Source organism: Echiichthys vipera (assembly GCF_963691815.1).
Source record: "Echiichthys vipera genome assembly, chromosome: 15".
Taxonomy (NCBI): Eukaryota; Metazoa; Chordata; class Actinopteri; order Perciformes; family Trachinidae; genus Echiichthys; species Echiichthys vipera.
The window spans coordinates 15,329,511-15,357,434 of NC_139840.1; the positions used below are offsets into that span (position 1 = coordinate 15,329,511).

At 38.1% G+C, this 27,924-nt stretch overlaps 1 protein-coding gene across 1 annotated transcript in view; it reads left to right on the forward strand.

The window, feature by feature from the left end:
- tnr (tenascin R (restrictin, janusin)) overlaps positions 1-27,924 on the forward strand; it is a gene marked incomplete at its 3' end in the record, with an annotated part of 165,626 nt that overhangs the window by 55,985 nt on the left and 81,717 nt on the right. Inside the window, exons 2-3 of the mRNA XM_083927949.1 lie at positions 423-480; positions 19,799-19,849. The remainder of the gene's footprint in view (positions 1-422; positions 481-19,798; positions 19,850-27,924) is intronic.

Consider the following 27,924-nt stretch of genomic DNA (forward strand, 5'->3'; position numbering starts at 1 on the left):
GAGTTGAGTCAAAGAGGTAGAACACTGAAATGAATTGAGACTACAATCAATCGTTGTCTGTAGCTTCCGCCATCGTTGCTATGTGTATCTGCCTAATATGTTTTAAGTTTTATTATGTACATTTTTGTTTATTTCGATTTTGCGGTTCCGAGTCGGGATTAGACAGGGAGAGCGCAATTAAAGGACATAGTACAGCACAAAAAGATGATGCCGGGTTTTTGTATCTGATGTATTTTTGTCTCTGATTTTTTGTGTTTTTTTGGCTCTCCCAACTAAGTTACTTTTTTCCATGACCTTTTCTTTTTTCAAAATTAAGTATAATTTGATTCTTTCAGTCTATTTTTAAATCAATACCAAAGCAATGACAAAATTATTCACATGTTTAAAACATCCACAAACTCTTTTCTCTCTCCTTTCTGTAGACAGCTGTGGCCAAGAAGACCAACACTAAAAGGATCAACACCAGTTGGTGCTCTCAGGGTGAGTTGCATTTTTAGATGCATGCCACAACATACCATTGTGTATATGTGTTTGTGCATAATGCTCACTCCTGCGCTTAATATTAAATGCACTCTACCTCTCTTTTTGTATGAGAGTGTGCACAGGCAAATGTATTCACAAACAGTAATGAAAAGCAACTCAGCATGACACCTGACTAAAAGAATAACTAAAAGCTTTATTGCTTTTCAATGCACATATCATGTATTGTTTGATTTAGGCTGCTTTATACATTTTTTCCTGTTGGTCTTTGATGTCTTCTCCAACCCTTCTTCATTATCACAGCTTCGGTTTTCTGTGTGAAGCTCAGCTTGACATTTCTCCAGATAAGCCAAGGCCTATTTGCTATCTGTCTCTGTCCCTGGATACCCCCTTTAGCCACATTAGCATTGGAGCACATACTTTAGGAGCTGTTCCAATCACTGTGCACCACATACTGTATCTCAATGATCTAGAGACACCATTACTCTTCTCGCAATAGGCTTACTGTGTAGCAGACTCCAATGAGGTAATGCATTAACTTTCCACTTCCGCAGCAGTGTATCATCTGTACTTAGTTTGTGTGTCACCTTCCCATTCAGCATTCAGCGGGGCACAACGTTCAGTTCTTTTTAGCAAGTGATTTCTATACAATATGTTCAGTATCCTGACTTGTTTGCCAACTGCCTCTCAGTTTTCATCAGGCTGATTTTGTTGGAATAGAGTAGTAATGGTTAAACCGGCCAATATCTTACACACCTTTTATTCTGCCCCTCAAACATAAATAAACTAAATCTACAGTCCTCTCTTTAACTGCAAAGATGGCCCGGGGAAAACAAGCCCTCTCAGAGTTGTCAAGAATTAGCAAAGGGAAAAGTAACGGCTCAACAATGCTCGATTTGCCTTCCAGCATCGTCTTCAGTTCATTTGATTCAAGAGTGTCTGTTTGTGTGCGGCTCTGCACTAATGTACAGTGATACACCCAGAGGGATAGGTTGATGGATACACAAAATGGATAGAGAAAATGAATCTTTAGACGAATAAAACTCAGTTTGGTCTTTTCCCATACTTTTCCTTTCCAACACATCCAACAATCAAACAACTGCCCCGTTTCACACCACAAGGTCTAACAAAGAAAGGGAGATTACCCGTTTTTAGTGTTACTCAGTCATCTATATTCATTTAGACTGAATTATTTAAAGAGGAAACAGGATGTTTAAAAAAAATAGGAGAAAAAAAGATGACCAAATCCAGTCCATCCATTCATCCATCTTCATTGATAGTGACTTATCTTAACTTTGTAGTAAGTTTTAAAAGTAATGAAAACACATTTGCTGGTTTATGAAGGTCATTAAAAAGCCTAGACGCTTTGACATATAAAATAATAATGTTTAAATAAAGGTCAGTAGAAGTTTTCAGGCTGCACTCAGGGTGACAGGTAATGATGTTGGGATTACCAGATTTTGCCATAACTGCGGTTATAACTGTAAAAATTGTAGAAGCTACTATATCTATTGTGTCCTGATTCCTGCATTGTTGCCCTATGGAAACTTATAAAAGTTATTATAACGAATAACACGTGTGTGTGCATCGGTTTGTTTTGTGTGTGGACGAGTCGTACAACCCACCTGGGGTGTTAAGAAGAAACTTCAGAGGGAACTTACATTCATGGTAATTAAAAAGTAATTTGTTTCCTCACAAGAGAGCCACAGAGACGTGACCTTTCTTCATTATTTATACACATTTTATACATTTATTTTTATATCATATCAGCAATTTTTATTACAGATACATGTATCTATTTAGTATTTGATCCTTAATAACATATTGCACTGTTCTGACCATTATGGTGGAGAAGCTCTGAGTTTTGAACTCACAGTGGTGGGCAGAGAGGTGGAAGGAGGCGCCCCTTCATGTTTGCCTTTCTAATTAGTTCTCATAGGAACCCAACTATTGATTGCTGCAAATGCCCATTGATTTTTAGCAGGGCTCTACACTATTTGACGTTTGTGCTAAATGCCACGAGACGAATGACGTCGGTGTGTCGGTGATGTCTGTGACATCAGTTTGTCTTTTTGTGTTTAATGTTTGTGTGCGCATGTGAGTGTGTTTCTGCATATTTATGTGTGCATGTGTTAAATGAAAATGGGTCTGGGTGGCTGACAAATAGGAAAGTTGCTGCATTCCTTTTGGTCCGGGCAGCCTAATCGAGAAACATTGATCTGGCCGGGTGAAACAGTGTGCTTACTTGCACATCGAGATAGCCAACGGCTATTGGCAAAATGTTTGTTCTCATTGGATAAAATCACAAGAATTTCCTCCCTGTGGTCCAAACAGATCACTATGTCAGAAGGTCAGAAAGAGTGCTACAATTAATCAGCTAGTGTCCTTCGATATTTTTGGTAAATATGTGTAGGTGATGCCACAGTTCAATACAGGCCTTATTTATTTGTGAATTAATTATGCCCACATTGCATATGTTGCGATGATGATATGTCAAGTGGAAAATAATGCAAAGTCAGCAACAACTAGCTTGTTTAGCTCAACAGTGGAATACATTTTCTGAAGGGTTAAAACAAAACTATAAAAGTGCTTTCACAGATATTATTGTTCTGGTTTATCATACAACCTCACTAAAATTATGAGGTAAACCAATAAAATGAATCAGTGCTTTAATTTTGTCTGATTTCTTTTTGTTAACTTCTGGCCATGCCTTCTTGTTCATGATGAATAAAAGTTAGTCTTGAAATTTTAAAAGAGCTCTAACAGCAGCACCTTTATTAAACCGATGCATTATGTACTTCATCCAGCCACACCCTATATTACTTAACTTTAATATCAAAAATGGTTCAAAAAATGAGTTCATTTTAGATAGGCAACCAGCTGCTCAGTCTCTGAGTTTTAACACTTACTGACAGAAATATCAGCAACATCCTGATTATGTGACTCACAAACAGTGTTCGATGTGACCCTGAGGGCTCAATCACAAAGTGTTGTAAGCCAGCTCGGCTGTATCCAGGATACTGGTTCCAGTCCCTTGATTTTCCACATTAAGTTTGTGATGTGACAGGTATTTCCATTGAGGTTCACAGCAGGCTCTGTGCTTGCCAGCTAACTGGTTACTCAATTTTGTCCCCTGATCTCACAGTAAGTGTAGGCTGACACTTACTGTGTGGTGGGTGTTTAAAACTCAAAGGTGTCAATCTTGGTCATTTACACCCAGACAGTTATAGTGATGCTGGAAATTTCCAGAGGACAAGTTGGTTCTACACTGGTTGTAGCATAACATCTTTGTCTCAAAGTCTTCTATAGTAAAACAATAAATGATTGAGAAATAGAAACAGATAGTCCTGTGACAACAAGGATTCTGTCTCCCACGTAAATGTGTTAACCCTAACCCTGTTAATGTGTCCTGAGAATTGTTGCCTTTTACCTGGCTTTATTGTGGCCTCTGAATTTGTTGTCTCAGCAAATGGCCTGCTTTAATGGGAATTTGCCATTGTCATTGTTCCCAACACTCTTTCCTGTGAGGGGTTTGAATAATTCAACACTCTATCGTCATTTGAATATATCTGTGTGGTCAGCAGAGAGAGAAAGTGCCAAAGACAGAGCGGCTCAATCAGAGACAGAGACAGAAACACAGTAAGGCAAAGGGACAAAAAGTGAAAGCGGGACAAGAAGAGAGAAAATTAGTGAGAAAAGGGCAGACAAAGAGAATGAGGGACGTATTAAGAGACAGCGATAGATGGATAAAAGGACTGATGGTGAGAGATAAGGTCACACAGTTCAGACTCTATTTAAGGCTTCTGAAGGATACCTAATGTGATTTGCTTGGGTAATGAGACAGGCGGCTATTTGTAACTTTCAGTGTTAGTTCACTTCTCGTCATGATTTTTATGCACCGTGTACCTACATCCCTGTTCTGATTACCGAGAGGTTGGAGGCATTTATTTTTAGTTGCCTGGAACGTATGTAGACAGACTGTGATGAATGGGGACGGCCCTTCATTGTGGCAGCAACAACAGTCGCAGGATTGACTGTAGCGTTGGCAATAATGCTGTCACTACATCACACCGAGAAAAACAGAGCTTTATTTGCTTAAAGTTTTGCTTAGATTTGCTGACTTTGCTTGTGAAAAACCAAGTCGGCAAAATGATGGCAGGAATAACATAAAGTTGCAGGGTTTAAGTTTAGTCAAACGTGGAGAAAGATTGAAGATGTGAACATGTTACACTAGCCTGAGGTAACATTTGCACTTCAAGTAACACTCTGGAGCAGGACATTATAACAGATTTGTCACAATAATAATCATTAACAAGACCATATTCTCTGACATTTACATTTAGCATTTATAGAGTGCTGTTGGTCACTAGACTCCATGCATGAAAAATGGAAGCTAAACAATTATTTTGATATTTGAAGCCAAGACCAAATAGGCTTCTTGCTGATTTCAGTCTTGATATTAGAGGCTTTAAATCTTTCTCCTCTGTGCAGAAAAAGATGCTTTGTAGTCTGCCCTAATGTCTGGTGCACACTAGGGGATAATTGGCCAATTTTGGAGCAGAATCGCCCTTCCTGACAATTGCAGGGGTGTTCCAGATTTGAGGTTGGTCTGAACTGATCATCTGACAAAATGATCCTGTGGTGTGAGGGGTTTGCAGACATTATCTTAATGTTATTGACGGCATCAGAGTCTCCCCAATTTTAAAGTGAGCTGACCTGGAAGCGTCACCAACCCTATGTTACATACTTGTGTAGAATGGAAACATGGCTGCCAACAGCACGAATAGAAGTGTGCGGTCCTGTTCTTTGACTGAATCGTCTGGTGTGTGCGTTCCTATGATTAAAATAAAAAAAAATCTGTTGACTCTGTCATTATGTATGTGGTCTCCCACATTTCAGTTAAAATTGAAAAATCTTCAAGCGTGCATAAGAGGAAATTACAAGTAGTTAGAAAAGACGTATTGCTTCACTCGTCTACTAGCTATTTTAGCCTTAGGGTTTAATTACGGAGTTGCAACACCAATTATGTTTTTATCCACATTATAAGGAAATGTTAATTTTTTAACATATTTTCAAATTGTTTACTAGCAACATGTTTTGTTGTATTTCCCTTACAATATGTGTACGTTTAGGCACCTACAGCACTTAAGGTGCCTAAAGGTAAGGGAAAGATTGCGGACTCGATTTAAAATAAAAACAAAACAAAATTGACTTGAATCCCGAATTTACTTTTTGAACATGTAATAGAAACCATAACCCTTCCCTGTATTTATCCAGTGTGCTTTTGTTGCCTACACTTAATCACACCCAGGACATTTAGTCTTTTTCGGTCAAGGAGTCATGTCAAGTAGAAAATCTCTGTACTTTTACTAAGTTGTATAATTATTACCTCCCGTATATTATACTACTACTACTACTACTACTACTACTACTACTACTACAACTCCACATCCTATTATCATGTATCATAATTGACAGTTCATTAGAGCACATTTTGAACCACACACTTTCTATATTCGGCTGCTGGCTTTTTGCACAAGTTTACTGACGAGGGAAATGTTTTCAGCTACATTGAATAAATGTGAAATTCCCCACAGGAGCCTCACGAGTAGCGGGCCAACCTCAGTTTTAATCCATGTTGACGTCTGATATAATTTTGTTTCTGGCTCATTACAAATTCTTTCAGTTCCTGTATTGTCTCTAGAGATTATAAATGTGTCACCAAAAGTAAGTGCACATCATATACAGATGGCCAGAAGTATCTTGTACATCCTGCACAACTGCACTGGCACTCGCCTAGCTATTTCCTTCAGTTTTGCAAAATAGATTTAAGAAGACGTGACTCAAAAAGTATTTCTCAGTTGAGCAGTCTGAAGAGCACAGGATATTACTTAAGCTTCCCTTCTGAAGGGCGGAACGACAATGCAGCTCCAGCAGAATCGCTTCAACTATAAATCTAGTTAAAAGTGGAGACCTTATACTGTTATTCTCACGCTGCACTATACTTTTACTTTACATTGTACCTTAGTTAAAGAGCTCTCTCATGTCCCTTTGAGAGCAGGTTCTGTATTTCATCAGCTCTAATTTCACAGCTACTTTCACACTCTTTAATTCCTCCTTCTCCATTTCAAACTACTGACATAAAAATCTTTCTCTCTGTTTAGTAGGATCAGTTGAAGTCTCTCTCTTTCCGGCTTTTTGGATTTTCTCGCTCCCTCAGTCCCTTTTTTTCCCTCTAAGAGGACAAAATCGAATGGCCCAATAGCGTTTAATTGCTGTGGTTTTTATGGGGTCTGCTGAGAAGTAATAGCCACTCAGCACTTCTGTCCACAAGATAGATGCTGCCGATGCTTGTCTGGGAGTTGGTTGCAGCATGGGAGCACGCCCAGTGGCTCAAGGAACTGCAGGTGAAGTAATAAAAGAAAATGGTTCGCTGAGGGAGGCAGGGGGGAAACAGGAGGTGGAGGGGGTTAGGGATGGCGGCAATCCCACAATGGATTTCATTTCCTTATTGGAAACAAGTCACTCGAGGTCACGCACACATCCACATGGACACAGGCAAACACAGTGACATACACACTCACAAACAGGAGTCAGACAGGAGCAGCAACTTGTTAGCAGCAGCCATTCCCTGTGACCAGTCCAGTAATGCAATCAGTTCTTGCTGTTGGACAGGCCACCGTATGGAAGCAGTCACATGGTGACTCACACCAGATCAAAAATGGGAACAGCAGAAAATAAAAAAAAGCATTGCTTGGATCCTTCCTGTGTTTGGACCAGCTCTGGTGTCACAGACTGGAGGCAAACCCATTATTTTCTAAAATAACATGTCCATCTCTGCAGTGCCTCTGGGGTCAGGCTTTACAACAGTACAACACATTTCTTGCAGTAATACCGATATTATGTGAACATGTTGCTTTTAATAAAACCTTTAAATCATTCTATTATATAGTCTAAACGTTACAGTAGCTTTGTATGTTTCAAGATCACATTGTTTTAGGTTTTGGTAAGAGTTGTTGAGTGAAGTTGTCTTTTATCTGAACTCCTGTGAGTCCTACCACAACAACTCCAACTGGTTTGTCATGAACTAATGATTTGTTATATAGATTTACACGTGCTGTATAGGCCAGCATACATGGTTTTAGCGAAATACTTCAGCTTTGCTACATACAGAAAACATTGTGGGAGGAAATTTGGTATGGATCACAGTAAGGCATGTGATTACCTTGGAACTGAACCATGTCAGAAGTTCACTGAAGAGTTTAATTGCTGTTCATGTGATTGGAGTTTGTTTGTCTCCCCACATGACAGAAATTCAAAATCTTGAGTCCATGAAAAAGCAATTACTTGCTTTACTGCTGAACTGTTAAGAGGCTCTCATTATCTAGTTAAAACCATTCACAATTTTAATCCAAAGGAGGCTTTAATTTGCTTTATTTACTGCCACTGTTTGCAGTGTATTACTCCTCTATGGATAAGAGGCACTGGTAGACAGGCCTGACATTTTTGACATTTGTGACAGAAATGCCATTCTCAAATAGTCTGTGTCAACATTTCTGGTTCTGTTTGGACCCATTTTCAATTTGCAGCACCTTACATAATATGGTGGCATTTGAAGGTTTGACTGAAAACTCTTTATACATATAAATGTTTGTCATGTAAAATTAAGTTAGTAACTTACAAGGAAGTTATCCCAAACACAAAATTTACTTTTGCGCCATTTTTTGTCTGTAACATCCAGGCCCTGACAGTTAATGTCAAAATAATTTAATTTAGCCATGCAATTATTGTTTCTAATTAAAATGTCCAGTCCAGCTCAATGCATCAGCAGTCACCACTGTCATCATAATTTGTTAGGTACAAGAAAACTCATTAAACTTAACATCACAAGTCTTCAAATCTCTATTACTGAAGCTACTGTTAATCTGTTTTCAATCAAAGTTTTCTTGTTTACTAATGGCAAAGCTTGAGTTTTACTTTCTTTTAAAGTTCACAGAGCCAAGTAATGACTTTACTCAAAGTACAATCTAAGTGGCACTTATCATCTTAGAGAGGTTTACTTTAAAGGCCTTGTTATTTAGTAGGTTTGTGTAATTGTGGTCCTCCTGCAGGTGTCGTGAGTGTTGACATGGTTTTTTTTCCTTTCCTTTTTTTTTCCATGGCACCACTTCAATATGTGACTTTACTACAGGCGTAAGGAATTCAATTAACTTCACAGTAATGAGAACAGTACTGTATATTATCTTTTAGCGTTGTTCTTAAATGCCTACGCTAGCAGGTCAGGACATCACTCTCGCTTCGCTTATAACATCCGATCCAAACATGGTGAGGTGGTTTCAGATTTTCGGACAGCAGTATACATCAGGAACAGCAGCTTAAGGATCAGTAACACAAAACATGGATAATCAGAAAGACCATTCTGTTCCTGAATGTATCAACTTAAAAATGAAACTCAAGTTGATAGAAAATGCAAGTGTAACTCTGATCGCTGTGCAGTGTTACTTTAATAAGAAACTCTTCTGTTATATGTTTAAATTGTCACTATTCCTTGTTTAATGATTTCGTGAAATGAATGATGCCTGCTACAGTTCAAGTGAATTTTCCCAGCATTTAATCAGTTTCGTTTTCAATGCAAGAGACAACTTTCTTTTGTGTCACATCATTCACTTAAGTCAGCTTTCAGCTTTCCACCACCTCTCTTTCTTTCTGTATATTGGAGCCAGTCACTCATTAGCCACCCAGCAGCTGCTGTATCTCAGAGCTCATTCAGACTGACTTAAGCCCTGCATGGAAAACACAGCCTCCTCATTCATTTTACGAGGTACCGTGATGTAATCTGGCAAATGGCTGCGGTGGCCAATCAAAAGAGAGCAAGCACACATTACTAGTAGATTGCATTGTAACGAGAACACATTATGGACTGGGATCGTCATGATGAAAGATTAAATAATTCCTCCAATTTTCACTTTCCAGAGTCCAAGTCCTGTTTAATTATAAACTGCTGTGTAGTGTTTTGGTGTGTGAGAGGGCTTTACACTCATGGATCCGTCACTCAAACGGGACTTTGTGGATTACATTTCAGGTTTCACCTGTACCTGAAAACCCCCGCCTACCTGGGCTTAATGAAACCTGATGTCCACAACCTGCTTACACAGTACTGTGGCTATGGTCAAGAGAAGTATTCAGGCATCCAAAGCCTTCAGCTGGTGCTACCTAGCTACTTAATCCAGGTTATCGTAATGATTTGGGCAAGAGGCAGCCATTTGTCCTAGTTGAGCTGGCAGCATGGTGGCTATCCTACATGGAAAACAGCCCCTGGTGAAAATGACTTTCCATTACTTATGACCCCATCTACAAATGATGTTCCCTGCTGATAGGATAACTTCCTGCTTTGCATATCAACTGGACCATTTTTTGTTGCTGGCACATACTGTAGAAATACCTCCCTAAAAATAGAATAATCTATTCATCTTTTTTCTAGATGTTTGGATGATGGATGATATTCAGGGAAGTTATGTACTTCCACAGTCTCGTTTTCAGGGACCTCATGTGTAAAACAATGTCAACTCACAGTAGTGTTCTTGTCATATTTGTCTTTTGTGTGCGTGTATTTTTGTATTCTTCTTGTATTTCTGTGAAGTTACCATCTTAGAAGATATATCGATTATATAATGAATAGGAGAGCATGTTAAAATTGATTGCTGTAGGGACGTTTCTGAGAGAGACTTGTTTCATTGCTCACCAATCAATAGTCCCAAAATAACAAATTATCTTGTATCACGTTATGTGCTCGTAGATATCTGTCATAGTGTAACAGTGTGCGTGTGTGCGCACCAGTATGTGTGGCTTGTTCATTTAGCGGAGAGCACTGAGGCAGAACTTAGTGTCATAACAAAGCAAAAGAATCAATGCAGAAGCACTCTTGATCTCTGTTCTTTGTATAACAAATATCACTGAAGCAAGATGACAGCACAAAAATAGGAAACTCAGGAGACTTAGGGAGGAAGAGATAAAAGAGAAGCAAGTTCACATTTCTCATCTAATTTTTTAGTGGATGTTATTTGGGTATTTTGAATCTTAGTTTGTCGCTAAAGCGTTAGGTCAATTCCTGCACAGAGATGTATCTCTTACTGGGCCAGCGTGCCTGACATGTGTGAAAGAAATTCTCTGGAGTCCTGAGTGTTTCTCAAATCATGTCTTTACTAAATACTGCATGCATCCAGGAGAGACATTCTACCAACAGCCGGGTCTCTAACAATCTCTGCCTGTCTCCAAGTCACTTCAACATTTATACAGTTACATCAAAAGCACCTTACAAACACAAGGACATCAAAGTAACCAAAACACACTACCCAATGTTTATGACCCCATTGGATGTTATCAGTGTTTAACAACAACCAAATGTCACCATTTGCAACCCATGTGACTCCTATCCACAATCCCCCCCAGCAGTCATTCACAGTTTGAATGTTATGTTAATCAACATACAGGGATTTACATCATAGATAAATAAAGAGTTACAAAGAAGGTAGGAAAAACTGGTTATTTCTCACACATGACATACTGAGAAGAGAAACATGTCAAGATAGTTGCATGAGTCACCGCCTGGGTTGTTTCATGAAGTGTGATATTCGTTTTGGATCAACTCAATAATTGCAGCATTTAAAACTATACTACTTAATGTTGAGGTCCATATAATGTAATATTTTATGCTTCAGTTAAGTATCAGTTCAAAACAAATTTATACATTAACATTGGTCGGTTAAGAGTACATACACGTAGTTCTGCTCAATATACGAAACGATATAGCATGTACTGTAAATGTACTATAACCTAGAATACATGAAATGATACTGAAGTGAAGAGCACATAACCTCATCCCACAAAACTGTTTTAAACATTTTTAATAGAAACCCTTATGGCTTTGTGGCTGAAAATATGAATCTGTATTCAAGCAGATGGCTTTAGAATGAACGAAAATGTTTAAAAAAAAATCAATGAAACATGCAAAGTTGATTTGCCGGGTTTGCTTCAATGACTGTGGTAATAGAAAAACAGCACTCAACATTTGAACATGCATCTTTCCTTCTGTAGGAACTTCCAATCAATTTAAGGATTGGCTCCATAACAGTTTTAAGCTATGTTGCAAGACTAGTTCTAAAAACCACAACATATAAGTGACAGCCCGTTATTATGTCCACCGCAAGAGTCATTTCTAGCTAAGACTTTGAAATTGTAGATCAATACATCACACATCCATTCAGAGTTTACTTCAGAAGTTTTTACCCAAAGATCCTCCACTGTCATTTAGAGGTGGGTAATATGAATTCTTAAATGCATTGCAGTATAATATTTCCCAGTTCAATATCGATTCAGAAAATCCTGAAATCAATTATTTCTGTTGTAATGAATACCCTAGTCAAGTGGGGGTGCTGTGGGCAACGCCGTAGTGTTATTTATGTTGTACGGAGGGCCCACTCCACCAAACAACATCTATTCAAACACATTGGCGGCCGAAACGAGTAGCAGCAGCAGGACTTTCACCTTCATGTCCTGGTGCTGTTCATGTCATGGATTTTTTAAATCAAACCACAGCCTTTTTTTTCTAATCCTAACCAAGTGGTTACGGTCACCTTTTGTACGCTAAAATAGGTCACGTAATGGCCTTTTTTGGTGCGTTGTCTTCTCTTAATTTCTGTTGGGGTAAATTTTTTCTAAACCAGTACAAATATTGCAAACATTATACTGTAATTTAACAATTATCTACACTGTCATCTGTCATCTACACATTACCGAATCAATATCAAAGCATTGAGATTAATATCAAATCGATATTGTGACCTAAAGAATCAAAATCGAATCCAATCGTGTTCTTGACAATACCCAGTCCTACGTCACCTCATTATGGTGCTGTTACGTAACCCTGATGAAGGCCGCAAGCTGGAACACATTGGTCTGACAATAAAGTTATTAGTGCTACACAGGTTGCTGGAGTTGTGCCCTATTCAGTTAAATAAATTTAAACAACATGCATCGACACTGGACTTGACACCAAAATTATTTTCAGAAATGAATGGGGAATTCAACAGAAGGACTGTTCTTCAAAGGAGGTTTTTACCATCAAAGTCTTTTTTGTATTCTGAGTAGGGCTGGGACTTTTAACGCGTTAATTACAATTAATTAATTACAGAAAAAACAACGCAACAAAAAAATAACGCAACAAAGAAATAACGCAACAAAAAAACCTTGCAATTAATCTCAATTTATTTTTGCACTCAGTGCTGAACACAGTCCATTACACAAGTTCCCGCCCGGCCCGTAATACTGACGCACAGGACACTAGAGGAACGAAACCTATGAAAAGCAAGATTGGCTGTTGCTGTGTTCAGTGAGCGGACATTTGAGTGCTAAGAAATGACCAAGTGGAAACATGGACAAGAGCACCACTGTGTAAAAATTGTGCAAGAAAGAATTCACCTCCCACCGGAGCTCTTCAGCCTCCGCTCCACCCCAATGGAGAACATGTTGCAGCTAACGTTAGCACAGACAATGCTCCTATGAATCATTTTGTCTTTAAAACGTCAGAAAAATAATGTAAAATCTTAACTTCTCAGAACCCAACGTGACATCTTCAGAGGTCTTGCTTTGTCTGACCAAGAGTTAAACTCAAAAGATACATACTATAGCAATGTTCATAAAAGACCAGCATCAAATTATCAAGTTTGAGAAGTGCAACCACCAATTGTTTGGGATTTCTGCTGAAAGACTCAATGGATTACTGCAATAGTTGATTGATAGTTGAACAAGGCTGTCTGTGTTAAAGTCTATGCCTGTAATAACTGCTGACAGTGTCTGTTATCTAAACTTAAAGTCAATTGAACAGGTGAAGTGAAGATCATTTTTAGAAAGATTTTCTCAGTAAAATCACACTGCACAGCCATCAGAGCTACACTTGCATTTTCTAATTTTGCCGCATTTGGAATGTGATTAACCTTCAATTCACTAATTTGATGCTGGTATTGTTGTGGGTTTTACATTTGTACCTGCTCAAATGCAGGGTGCATCAGTGGCTAAGCCTGCATTTGCATAACTTTCAGCAAATTTAAAAAGGTTTAAATGCCTTCCCTAGCTTCATTTGGTTTTCTTGTTTTCTTTGAACCCAAAGGAATCTTTTCTCCATGTCAAATTGATTCTAGATAAATTTGTCACAAGCCTCTAATTCCATGTTTTTCCTTCTTTCTTTCTGCTCTTGGTGTTCTGTGGTGAGGGGAAAACATGGCACCAAATGGAGCAATGCTAACATAATATAGTATGTCTAAATGTCATCAAGGGTTAACAGGGGTACAGTATTACTGTGCCTCCCATTGGTCTTTTTGAGTTCACACCTAGTTGTTTTAAAGCATAAATAAAGTATTATTTTAGGCTTTGAAATAAATCAAATTATTATTATTATTAATTGATAAAATAATGTTATCACTTCATAAAATATTTTGTCAACAGATGCTCTAACTGTCAGATTGATGAGTACACCATTAATTTTAAGCCCAGATAGCTGTTTCCCTTCAAGTATTCAGAAATGCACATGCTTGTTATATCCCTTAGGTCACTGGAATGAGATTCAATAGAAATTGATTGAGTGTTGCTTTCTGCTGCTCTCTCACGCTCCCCTCATAATCCCAGTCATCCTCCAGGATATCTGCGGCCAGACCTGCAGCCCTAGCCTCTCTGCGCTGCTCTGACCAGGACTGTGCTGTCTTTAAAGGCTGACGAGAGGGAGTGTGAGCATATGAGAGAGAGCTTTAGAGAAAGAGACTGACTGAGTGGTAGAGGGCAGTGGGGATTACAGTTTGTGTATAATATGCAGTATACAGTATGTGGGTGACAACTGTACGTACAACTGTGTGTGTTGCTCTGCAATGTTCTCTATACTATTTGAAAATGTAGTGTGCACATCATTTTCTCAACTTAATTTGACACAAGTTTTAATACAAGAAAGTTTTTTAAAATAAATTCTGTATTTGTTCTGCTGCCCATATGTAGCTCAAATTTTAACTACATTTCTTTTAAAAAATGCTGCAAAATAAAATGTGAACTAATGTGTGCTTCAATCCACAACTGTTATGCAAATATTAGGAGTTTGACACATCAAGTTAAACAGATGGTGGTGCTAATTCTCCAGTTGGTTGCCATTAAACCATTGCAGAAGAAGATTGCGTACCGAGATGACTTAATTAAAAGAGTGCCAGTCAAATCTCAAAAATGGAAAACTGTAAGGAAAACATGATGGAACATTAGTTTGTATGCCTGTTTCTACAGTCTCCTCAACACTCAGCACAGATCTGATTTTTTGTCTGACGCCATGTTTTGCCTCTCCAACAACGAGTGACATTTAAGTCACTTTCGTCATTTAGTACGTCATAATGTATTGATTCACCAGCTTTTCCACTGCAGCAAAGCGCAAGAACTTATTTGCACTAGTTCAACTTTTGCTCTGTAGGAAGTGTTTTTTTATGCGCAAAATGAAAATGCACATAAAAACATGTGTATGGAAACTTTTATTTCTAAACCTAATAGGTCTCAGAAACTGAACAATGTCGTGGCAGTGAAAAGTTAATAGGAAAATGTAATGGGACAAAAGGTAGCCTATGAGGTGGTGTGACAACTTAAATAACTGGTTCATTGAGCTCTGTCACTCAGCGATATGTAAAAGCACTTTGAAGAGCAGGGTTTAGGAGCCTGGGAAGAGAGATGAAAAGAGAAAAAGTAAAAGAGAGACAAAAAAGAAAAGTCAGTGTCCTTTGAGCTGCTGAAAAATGTCTTAGGTCTCTCGAACTTCAAGAAGAAAATTAATATGAAGTGACTGATTGCACTGTATGTAAATTGTTTCATGTTTAATTTGCTGCCACTCCAACAATAGATTGGTCAAAGAAATGTTTCTTACAGTGCTGACAGGCTCAGTAAGGGTAACTAATGGTTAATATGTTGGCTTGAGTATTGTTGCATCTTTAAGTATTGATATCTTAAACACAACTCACACTGAGGGATTTATATGAGCAATGTACTATTTAATTGAGGGTGAGTGACATTTATTTGTTGCTGTGTAATGGCAATTTTGTTTGATGTGATACATGAAAAAATTCATTAATTCTCAATTTTGAAATTGTTAAACTCTTTCAATGATAGGAGGATTAATATGGATCTGCCATTTCCTGTGTGCCTGTGTGTTTATTTGATTGATCTCCACCCCAAGGCTTTTCCTTTGTAACCTGCGATGCTAAAAGATTGATTAATAGGTTTTTAATTTGTTATTTTATTTGACATGCTGATTCATCAGATAGCCTGTGGATCTGCACTATCAACTCTCCTTTTCATTTATTTTCACTGAGGACTCTCTTTGTTTTTTGACTTTTTCTCAGGCTGCCTGTCACCTTGTCTATGTCTCTGTGCCCATCTCTCCTCCTGTCTGTCTCTGTGGGATCGATTGCTGTCGTAATTAACAGTATTACATGAAGGCCCAGTGATTCCGAAGACCTGGGGTCTGCTGTGTGTCTGTAAGCAATACCCAATACAGTATGTAAACATTCCTACAGCAACATTTAGCAAACCGAATCAAACAAACGTTGGAAACGTGTATAAGGTTTATAATATAGAAAGCATTTGCATACGCAGAGATTTGCACACACTCGTACACACGATTGGATCACATTCAAGTACGATTTGTGTAGAAAGAAATTAGACACATAGGATCAAACTGTTTTAAATATTGTTGATACAAAAGTATTCACTTAGTTTACCACTTTACCATTTACATCTGCACAAACCTGCACAACCTCACAATTCATTATCATTTAACAGCTATTGTAATGCACACATTTCAGCATTGTCATTTTGAACATTTTTAAATACAGAAACAGAATCATATGACCGTCTAATCATTTGCATAACTTCTAACTTGCTAATCTGTCTATTCAGAAATAATAAGAAAAATAACTCTTATGAATAGCTTTTGTATTAAGACTGACAGCAATTTTCCTACACTTTTGCATTTAGACATGCTGCTTTTATGAATTCATTTAGCGTACGTACAATGTGAGTGATCAATCAATGTCACCTCCTGAGAATACAGCAAAAAAAACTAAGGCCTCTAAATCACCACATATGACATGTTAGAAGTGTGTGGTGGTGTCTGTATTTGCAGAGACCCTACTAGCCCTCTGCCTGAATTTTCTGTTTTTTTATTGTTTTGCTAAGTTTGGGATCGTTTCTGAGTGTCAGGAAAGAAGCACCCAATCCATATGGGGGGTTTAACCCAAAGCCAATAGAGCGTACAGGGTGAGCAGCTCTCTGATTCCCAACCACCACTTTGTCGCTCTTAAACGCTGCATTCTGACACACAGGTTACAAGGCAGTGGTCTTTTTTTGTCCAACACTCACACAGACAGAGACAGGATGATGTTTGGATAGTACAGCACCTCCTGGAAGAACTCTGTATTTGTGCTTTGACTATAACCGCTGTGCAACAATCAGAAAATGTTATATATTTATTCCTCTGATTTACTGCCATGTCCTCACTGAACGGCGGCCGCTCTCCTCATTCGCTCTCTAGCTCACTTGACCATCACTGCGTTCTCTCTCTCTCTGGGGAGGAGAGGAGGGGCCGGCTCTGAGTGCCGTTATCTACTAACAGTAAGCCATATTTCTACATATTATACCTTTAAAGGTGCTGAACTCAAAATACTGGATTTGGGAAAGCCCTCTGTATCTGATATCGACGCACAAGGGACTCACATGCACAGCCAGACTGGCTATCAAATCAATCATACAAAGAATGCCAGATTACAACACACAGATTGAGAGTGACTGCTCTGCCTAGGACGCCATTACTCCACTATATCTTTGCATAGACAAAGTTTGTGTGCTGTTGTATTAATGTTCTGTATCTCGAATACAGTGCATTTAAAGGAACATTCATGCTTTTATTAAGCAAAATATTAAAACCCAATATGACTTTTTCTATGACTGCAATTGTATATGCTCATACATTCACATTTATATTTAGTAAAGTAGTCCTGCTAAACAGGATAATTGTTTGATCATTGATAATCACGGTTAACAATTAAAAAAAAGAATTATTTGAAGGGTAACTTGTGTTAAAAATGGATTCAAGAATATTTTTTCTCCACTCTTTATGTTTCTTGAACGTCTACTGATGATCATAGCAATTTTAAGTTTTCCCATTGCCCTGGCATCCTGTGCTGTGAAACATAAAATGAAATACAAAAAACCCTTTTTCTGCTCAAAAGCTCCAGTAGCCACCATAAGATGAGACCTGTTTGATGACACAGTAAACGATTTCTATTTCTTGAGGAAAAAGATGGTCCAAAACCCATTTTTCATTGGTGTAAAGGGGGCAAGGCAGGTCTTGGTGTGGCAGGTGATGAATGGTTAGTGGGAAAGAATCCACCTGCTGCTTCAACACAATGGAAATGGGATCATCCACTGATGAAAAAAAAATGCACACTTAAAGACAAGCCTAATTCACACAAGACTAAAACCCACTCACTGAAGAGTACAATCATATGTGTGTGTTAGAGGGAGCAAGAGAGAGAGAGAGAAAAGAGAAAAAAGAGTAGATAGATAGACGGACTTCGACGATGTCTTTCAATCTGTGTTTCTGTTTCTCAGTGTTCCCCTCTTTCTCTCTCTCTCTCTCTCTCTCTCTCTCTCTCTCTCTCTCTCTCTCTCTCTCTCTCTCTCTCTCTCTCTCTCACACACACACACACACACACACACACACAAATTCACTCGTGCCTGTGGGCCATCCGGACTAAATATCAACTATCTATCATCTGCGATATTTCATACTTTTCTCAATTCAATAAGCCAGTGTGATTTATGTAGTTACTCTGGCAACTTTGGTACATAATAATATTGAGGTTTAGGGATACAGAGAAATACATTAAAGTCTTTGTGTTTTTAAGTGCTCAGAAAATAAGAAAAGTATACTTTTCTCCAGACAGTTTGAAACCACTAAAGTTTTCACTGAATCTGCTGGAAGTTTTAGGTTTGGGAGATTGTATTGCATTAAACTGTATGCAATTACATTGTATTGTAGTAATCTAGAAGGCTGTTTCTCTGTGTTCACCTTAAATCTGAAGACGAATATATATGATCATGATTTTCTGACATCATAACTGTCCTGTGTTTTTCTTGTGACTAGTTGGTGCTGTTGCTGCTCTAGGCTTCACCAACAAACAATACTTTTCTCATCCTGATTATAAAAGATAGGGAGGGCGTGTTGTCTGATAAAAACATTGTTTTCTACTTTTGAAAAAGATAAAATAAAATAAGAGCCTAAACAAACATCATGTTCAGTATCAGTCAAATGCTTCCCATTTAAATAAAGAATACATTAAAATAAATGAAATAGCTATAAAATCACTCTAAGAATCATTTTCTGCAGAAAACATTTACGCTCACGGTCGTAATATTGGCCAACCAATATATCAGTCTTGCTCTAGTTTGAAGAGCTAACAGAGGAGTCTTGTTTCTTTTGTTTATTTAATCAACCTTCCTTGCTGGAGGAAACTCAAATGAAAAAGACACCCCTTTCAAAGATATCGCAATTCCTCTGAGCTGAAAACATCCCCAGCCAGCAAAGCATGCCATTTTATCTCTCAGAGGGTGAGCGAGACCCCCTCAAGTGCAAACAGGCTTTGGTTCAGTGTTTGTATCTGCTTGCATGTGTTTGAATGAGCGTGCCTCGAGAGGTTTGCTATAGCGAAAAAATGCCTCAGCACCACACAAATGATGACTTTTTTCCTCTTTCCACGTTGATTAAAGAGTCTCAACGTGTTTCTGTTCTTTCTCAGCAGGAGAAAGTGTACATACTTCTCTCTATACTTTCTCTCTGAGCTTTTGTGCTTTTGTTTGTGTGTATGTCACTGCATGTGTTTCTGCCTCAGGTTTTTCCTACATAGACCAATTTTTCTTATTTTTCTTATAAGAAAGCACTGAAGATGTGTTTGCTCTTAGTTTGAATATAAATGATGACTTGCGTTGCTAATGATCAACAATATCATTAGCTAATACACACAAACGGTAAGATATATAGACAACTTAAAAAGTTTTAAATGTATGTATATACCAGTGGTTTGTTGACACTTATGCCAGATGTGCATGCTGTAGACTTTTCACCAGCAAGCAATTTGCATTTCAAATTCTTTCCAGTGAACGCTGTATTCTTAAGTCAGTGACAAAGCAGCTCAAATGTGTAATTGGTGCAATGCTAATTTGATGTCTCCCCTCCATATGACAGGTGGAGAGACACAGAGACTAGCAACAAGAGGACAAAGTACTCACAGAAAAGGTACTAGGCACACACACAAACACAGACACACCTAGAGACGTAGAGACGCATTAATGAACATCCATATTTTGCCGTCTGGATATAGTTTAATGTTCAATTTAATGGTCTAATGTTCCTTAATGACTGCTTTGTGTCTATGGGCTTATTGTGCATCTATCAACCTGAAGCACATCTAATCAGACAATTAGGCTCATCTTGGGCTAATTTCCATGTATGTATTCATCACCATAACTGCTGGTTTAATAGGAACACAAATGGATTGTCACTTCTCTCACTCACGCACAGGCACACACACACACACACACACACACACACACACACACACACACACACACACACACACACACACACACACACACACACTTCAATCTATCTGTATATCTCTGTCTGGACAGAGGGATTAAAGCTCAGCATCAGACCAAGACAAAAGCTGACTATAAATCAACTGATGTACAGTTAAACCCAGAAATACAGTCTTGAGTCACAGGATGTTTACTTACAGGCTTAACAAGGATTGCCTCAACAAACTGACAAAAAAGTCCGCCTCATGCAAACATGCATTAGAGAGCATGCTATCAGCTGTTTACATTTTTTAAGATTTTGAGATTTCATCTGTAACTTGTGAGATTTTCTTTTTTTCTTCAATTTCTGTTTCGACTACATTACTGCCTCCTTCCCATTAAAGGCAATGATGATTATTACTCACAGCTGACATGATGTGTGCACTGATGCCATAGATCAAAACTCAAGGTCATGAGGCTAATACCCCAAATTATAGCAAATGTACACGAGCAATCAAGCCAGACCAAGGGCCTCCAAGTTTGTGCTGGCACAAAGGTGATAGTGATCTCAATATCATTGGTTGCTGAAATCTGGCAAATCCTGGCAGTCGCTTTGGCACTAAATCAAGATTCATTTACTACGTGCTCTATGTGTGTTGAGTTGCACACACACAGCTAACTTAAGTCTTAAACTACTGGCCTCTTTCTCTTTGATATACATGTTCACGCAGTGTTCATATATATAAATGCATGTCAAAATACACGGCACTGTAATTAAGGCAGTGTCTGTACACCGTAAGATGAATGTGCAATGCTTCATGTGGAATGCACGAGGTGATACATGCTCTTCATCTGCACTCTGATTTGGGAATACACTACACTCCTCTGCCTAATTATGCATGGGTTAAACAGCTAGGGTATCTTCATCACTTAATTAAATTTAATTTGAGTTTTGGGATTTGACAAAATAGGTACACAACCTACTGTGCATATTAACATTGGTACACTGGTAAAATATTCCACACAGATTTGAAATTTGAAATAGTGAGTACGAGCTCCACAGCTCCAAAACACCATTTTCTCTGGATAATGAAAGTTAAGCTATAAAAGCTATAGTTGTATAAACAGGATTATGATGAGGAGCTCTCATTTTATGCTCCACAACCATTTCTTTCCACACAATCATAGTGACATAATTGTGTGCATATTAATTACCTAGACAAAATGTAATGCAGGTAAAAACAAGTATAAAGTCTAATTCGCAAATGCACATTATTCTGGAACCTCTCTCTTTTTTTTCTGCGTTATCCTAACCTAACGTTAGATGGTTTGTTTCTTAGAACTATCTCAGAAGCCGTTGTTGGAAACATAATTATTGTTTTACAGGAAAACTTGGAGAGAATCTAATGTAGCAGAGAGAGAAAAGGCATTTGAAGGAGGAACACTGAGAAAGATAGGGAGCAAAGCTGAGAAAGCGAAATGGTGAATGCAAGTTCTTTTGACACTGCTGTTTTTTTTTTATTGCTAACCTTTTCACTAATTAAACAGTAGTATTACTACTGCAGCTTTTAAACATGACAAATCAGCCATGATCTGGAATCTACTAAGCTACTTAACATCATGTGGTTAAGCATGCAGAAGGAAATGTGTCGGTAAATGAGCCAGTTTATTTTGACTGAGGCATTATGATTGAGCTTAGCATCTGGTTATAGTCAGAATGAAAACCTCTATGCCAACGTACAGTAAGTTTTGAAAATGGTGCAAGGCAATAGAAGAAAAATGACCGGATGATGAAAATAGGAGCATAAAAAGGTGAACGCAAGAAAAACATGCAAACACAGAGACAAGCAGAAGTGAGCAGGGACCAAGAAAGGAAGAGAAGGAAGCAGCATTAGCAGAGTGAAGACAGGAGGCGAGAGTGACATCAGTGGAAGCCTTTGATCTCAGGTTCCTAATCAATGGGGATTATAGTCCGTGTGCCTGTGTCAGTCCTGATTAAGGCTGCAGCCCCAGCAGACCATGGCGCATCCAGAAGAGTACAAACACTTCCTTATTCTAAAGAGATATGTTCTGCACGTCCTTGTCTAGATGCATCTGATCAGACATTCAAACTGTTTGACAGGACTCAGAAATTCATTGTGCAGATGGATTTAGCATTTAGAACAGTGTGAATAAAATCCCAGCGATTACATCCTCATCACTCCCAAATATAGTCAGCAGAGACTGAACTGTCACATATAGTCAACCAAAGTGCTACATTGTGACTGTAATATGCCAGTAGAGTCTCCACTGCAGGGAGTAAGTTTGAAGCACAAAGTAACAGAACATTATAAACCACAAGGACAAGACACACCCTGGAGAACTGCTTTCAAATCTTTGAATGTGAATCCTTGCTACTTTCACTGACAGCAGATGGATTTCAGCGTGTATATCGTGGGAGTTAAGATGTCAGGATTGTAACGTTCTTCCTGACAGCTTTTAGAATATGAAGGATTATGCATCTTGTCCTCAGTTTTGCCTCTTGTCATTACATGTGACAATTTCTATTTAAAGCATTCCTTTTTTTGTTTTCTGGAAAATTGAATTTACCAAGATTGAAATGATTTTAGTGAGGCATAGTTGTATCCTTCCTTCAAACCTTGTGGGACAATAAAGTTGATCTCTGATCTTAAATCTTGATCTTAAACATTTAAACCCCAGAGCTGTTCTGCTTTCTGGCAATTTCGCTTTTTGCCATCGTATGGCTTTGCTATTATGCCTCTGCGTCGACGACAGCCGTAGACAGAGGCATTATGTTTATGGGTTGTCTGTTTGTCCGTCCCATTGTTGTGAACACGATATCTCAGGAAACCAGAGGGGGAATGTTTTCAGATTTGGCACAAATGTCCACTTGGACTCATGGATGAACTGCTTTGGTTTTAGAAATCAAAGGTCACGGCCACTGTGCTTTCACAAAATGCATTTTTGGCCATAAATCAATAATTCTAATAATAAGTGATGACATTTTATATCCAACAGGTCAAAGGTCAACTTCACTGTGGCATCATAATGTTTCTGTTCATTATTCAACGCCATAACTCAGGAACAGAAGGGGAGACATTTGGTTGGATATTAATTGGTGACACTAATTTCGAAACTGCAGGGATTGTTTAGATATTCTGAGCCGCCGGGTTAAAGATGTTAATGAAGCTTCCATGTTACGCCAAAAAATACACCTAATACTATTAAATCCCTTCAAAGTCATTCATCATTAGGTCCAGACGGAATAGTATGTAAATTGTAACTTGACTTGTTGACAAAGAAACAGTAGTCAAATAGTTCTTAGTGAACCACACAATCAAACAACGACATACACTTTATACTACCCTTTTATAGGTATAAATTAAAAAAAGATTGATGGAAAAGATGATATTCCACTACTGCTGAGATTTTATTCTAATTCTACTTTTGCTTGGTTAAATCCATGCCATCTGTCACTGTGACAGACTCTCTGCTAATGAACTGGACCTTTGTATCTCCTCACCAGGCTATTCCTGGAACTGGTAGCAAGAGATATAGATATAGCCGAGATAACCCATTCTGTCTGACCTTACCTCCCTCTGTACTGGAAGCATTGCCAATTTGACCCTGTGTTAGCTCGATCAATACTGGAAGTCTTTACATGCCCAATCTCTTTAAAACCTGAACTTTCCTTTAAATTATGATAGTGATGCCTGAGTTTTCTTTACTGGGGTTATGCTCAAGTGGAAATAATTTCTTCAATAGTATTATAGCTTTTCAATATACAACTTACTGATGTATGTGTCTTTTTTAAGTAGTATCCCTACAAAAAGACCCCTCAAACAAGAAGAGGCAGCATAATAACCACCATAAAGCTTCACAAGTGCTGCTTTGTTTGTTTATTTACCTGTTCAGCTTTTGCTTTTTGTCTTGAATAAGAATTAATAAAATAAATACTGTAAAGCACAGGGCAGGCAGAAAACAAAAACAGATGTGGGCCAGCATACTGCTGTTCTACAGTTCTCGAAGTAAGTTTTTAAAGAGTAATCAAATAGGTCGTTCAAAGAGTCTTTTGGGGTTCTGTTGGAGAAAGCTTAATAATCCATAGATGTCTGTCTAGACTGTGAAATGACCAGAGCAGCGCTGCCTCGGGATCTCAAGCTGTGCTCTGGCTCAAGAGTGCTTAAAAGCTCACATACAGCCAGGCGCTAGTCCGAGACTTGTCTTAAAGGTAATGAATAACATTTCCTGATGAGTCGGTCTTTGCGCTGGTTGCCATAGAGGCAGGTATTGGCTAGTCCACCATAAGGGAAAGCTAAAAATCAAGGATAGGATAAGGCCTGACAAAATCAGGTTAAATCCACCTTTTAAGACTGATTATCTTGTACTATTTTTAAGTGGAAATAATTTAAACACAATAGCTTCTCTGAACAGGAATCAAACCTTACTGACTTGTGGCTGAAGACAGCTACCCTGATAATTGATTGGCAAGGGACTTGACCGATCAAATTGCTAGTGTAACATTTCATGGCTGAAGCTCTTCATATCCCTTCAATTATTAAAGTCTGACCAATCTCTCTTCAGCTTGATCAGTAAAGAAAAGCTCACCAATCTGTTCCAACAGTTTGTAGATTAATCAATAATACAAGCCTTACGAGTCCAATTCAAGCTTGATCAATAATTCATGTTTTACCCGTGAGACTCAGCTAGACATAAGTCAATAATGGAGGTCCAACATATTTGGGAGAAACTGTGCATATATATATATATATATATATATATATATATATATATATATATATATATATTTATATACACAGTTTATTTACAAAATAACATTGTAGAAATAAAATACTAAATGTGTATTACTACTCATGTGTCAAATTAGTTGCAGTATTTGTACAGATGGTTACCAAAATCTTGATTTAAGGTAGGGCTCTATGATATGGCCAAAATCTTCTATCTCACTACTCACTATATGTAATTTCATATCTCGATAACTATATACAGTATATATTAAAATATACCATGATCTCTGATAATTCAATAAATACAAAGTCCATATGACATAACCACAGGGTAAAGTGTTTGTGTAAAACAAGATTATTACTTATCATTACAGTAGATTATTCTTTAAAGCATAGGCTTTAAAATATCCACCTTTTGTGGTTCTCTGCCATTGAGCTGTTTATTTGGTAATTGAATACAATCCCGACTGAGCACCGGGAGCACTTCTTCCCTCGCTGTCGTGGCATTAAACAGACAGCAGCAACAGAAGAATGTGTCAATCCTTTTGATCCTCCGTAGTTGCTTTATCGTCTCCACACAGCTTATGGTATTGGATTGTCACTGTGTTTTGTGTGTCATTTCAACCCACCTTCAAATCATAGAAGAGAGGAAAATTCAGATAAGTGGGAGGAGGCCGACTTTTTTTCCCACATATTTACTGTATATGAAAGGTACAGGAAAATGCACGTCACTTCTGTCCCACAAGAAACAGAAGCCCTTTGAAAGGGGAAGATGAAAGCAGAGAAATGACTTGGCAGATAGGGCAGGAGAACAGCAGCTCATGCGGTGGCAGAAAGAAGGTTTTTGAAGTTTTTAGTCCATTATTTTTGTTTTAGGTCATGCCTGAGTAAAAAGATAGGGAAAGGGAATTGAGACAAAAGGAAGGGAAAGGAAGGTGGAGAACTAGTGCGTGTCAAGCTCAGTCACTGACAGGCTGTTTGATGAGTTTTATGCAGGTACCATATACGTAGAGGAGTGACTGACTGAAAATAGTACTGCTGTCTAAAAACCCTACACGTGTTTAGTACTTAATACACATAAGATAACATAAATACTAAATAAGACTAATAAGACAAAGTACATACCTGTGAGTATAATTCAGACCAAAAAAGCTAAAAGTTGATTCTGCATTTGTTCTCATTTCTTGAAATACATGCCTGAAATGCAATACAACTTTTGGTTTAGTTTGCAAGTACTTTTTTCCTTTTTATGTTTATTTTATTCTTTCTGTCCATTCAAAGATGGCCAGCAGGCAGCTCTGAGATGGAAAATGAGTTTGCTAAAAGCCATGTATTGTGTCAGGACAGAATAGAAGAGAAATTGGTATTCAGCTGCAGCAGAAAGTAAGAGAGAAAAAAAAAAATCTATTCAATTCCTCCTAAATCATAGCTGGGAGAACTCAAAAGGATGTCAGCATTTACCTTCACTCTAAATTTTTAACTGTCCTCTTACGCTCTTTCATCCATCCGTTATGTCTTCCTCTGTTTCTCTCTGTCTTCTGTGCCCTTTTTTTAATAGATTTCTCTCGTTATTCTGTCTCGCTGTCTGAAAGCTTCCTTTGTTCTGTCTCTTTTAATCCTCTTTTTGTTCAAATGTGTAATGAGACCAATAATCTTTCATCTGAGGCCAAATCAGAGATGAAGGAGAGACCACACAAGGCCAAGACAAGTTGAGTGAAGGGTGGAAATTTGTGTCCTCTCCTAAGACCAGACTTGAGCTAGGATGAAACCAGTAGCCTTAAATTATTTTTTTCCTATCTGAGTTTTGACATGAACATCATTAATACAGTCAGTTGGATTTAACTGGGCAGGATCAGGAAATCAACAGTAGTGTACTCTGAACGGAATTGCAATCTGGCACTGTGCTGGTGACACCGGCTTAACAGTACAATTGAATTTGAACACTTAACGCCAAACTTCCCATAATTGGTTGCACTTGCCATCTTGCACACACACACACAAGTTACACACACAAGACATCTATACATACTTACATATATATATATATATATTCATTGTTGTTTTTGGTCTCTTGAGGGCATTTGCTGGTGAACATATGAGGTCAGAAATTACCAGAGATAGGTAATCAAATAATAAAATGCACCGATGTAACAATTCACCAACCACATCAATTTTTGTATTTGTGTGGTGGTTAGCACTGTCGCCTAACAGCAAGAGGGTCCCTGGCTTTATTTAAACACATGGGCTTTTTTCCCCCCAACAATTGAATAATTGTAAAAAATCAGCAATCAACAGAACCTTTGTAGCAGTAATAGTAATGTTGGTGTCAACACTTATGGTTTGATGGCCTACAATTAAAGATCCAAAAAATCAAACCATTTATGTTTGCTGTGTGAACAATTACATTAAATAGATTTTTTAATTCATATAATCAAAAATGAGCTTACCCAAAACAACAACGACAACAAATGTATCAACAAAACAGCTTCGGAAAATGGATTGGTGATACTGTAAGCTCTGTACACGAGTACTTTAACATTAAAATACCCCCAGTAGAGAATGTATTTATGAAAGCATTTTTACTTTATTTTACCTGACTTTTATTCCAATGTCTGGGAATTAGTTATTAATTAGCAGAAAGAAGTTAAAGTAGTCTTTTAATTGTAAAAAAAGAAAAATCCAGGTTTTTCTAGGAGTAAAAGATAAGCGAAATGCTCTCAGAAGATTGAATACTTTCGAGCCCTTTCTCACTGCATGTTATCTCAGGACTTCCTGTGAACATTTGTTTACATCTTCCTTGATAAATCGGTCTCAGTGCGCAGCATGGAGCAGGCAGTCATCAGTGGCCTGAGGTTGTATCATTTGCTGTAGAATGGAATCCATTTTATGGCTCCATCTTTGCTCTAGAACAGCCCTTAGAAAGAGCAAAAGACTTGTGCAGCCCTCTGGTTTGCAGGAGCAGCCAATGAACAGAGCCCAATGGTCCTGAAAGACAAGGCAATTTGGCCAGAGTGATGGGAATAATGAGAAAAGCGTCGTAATGTTG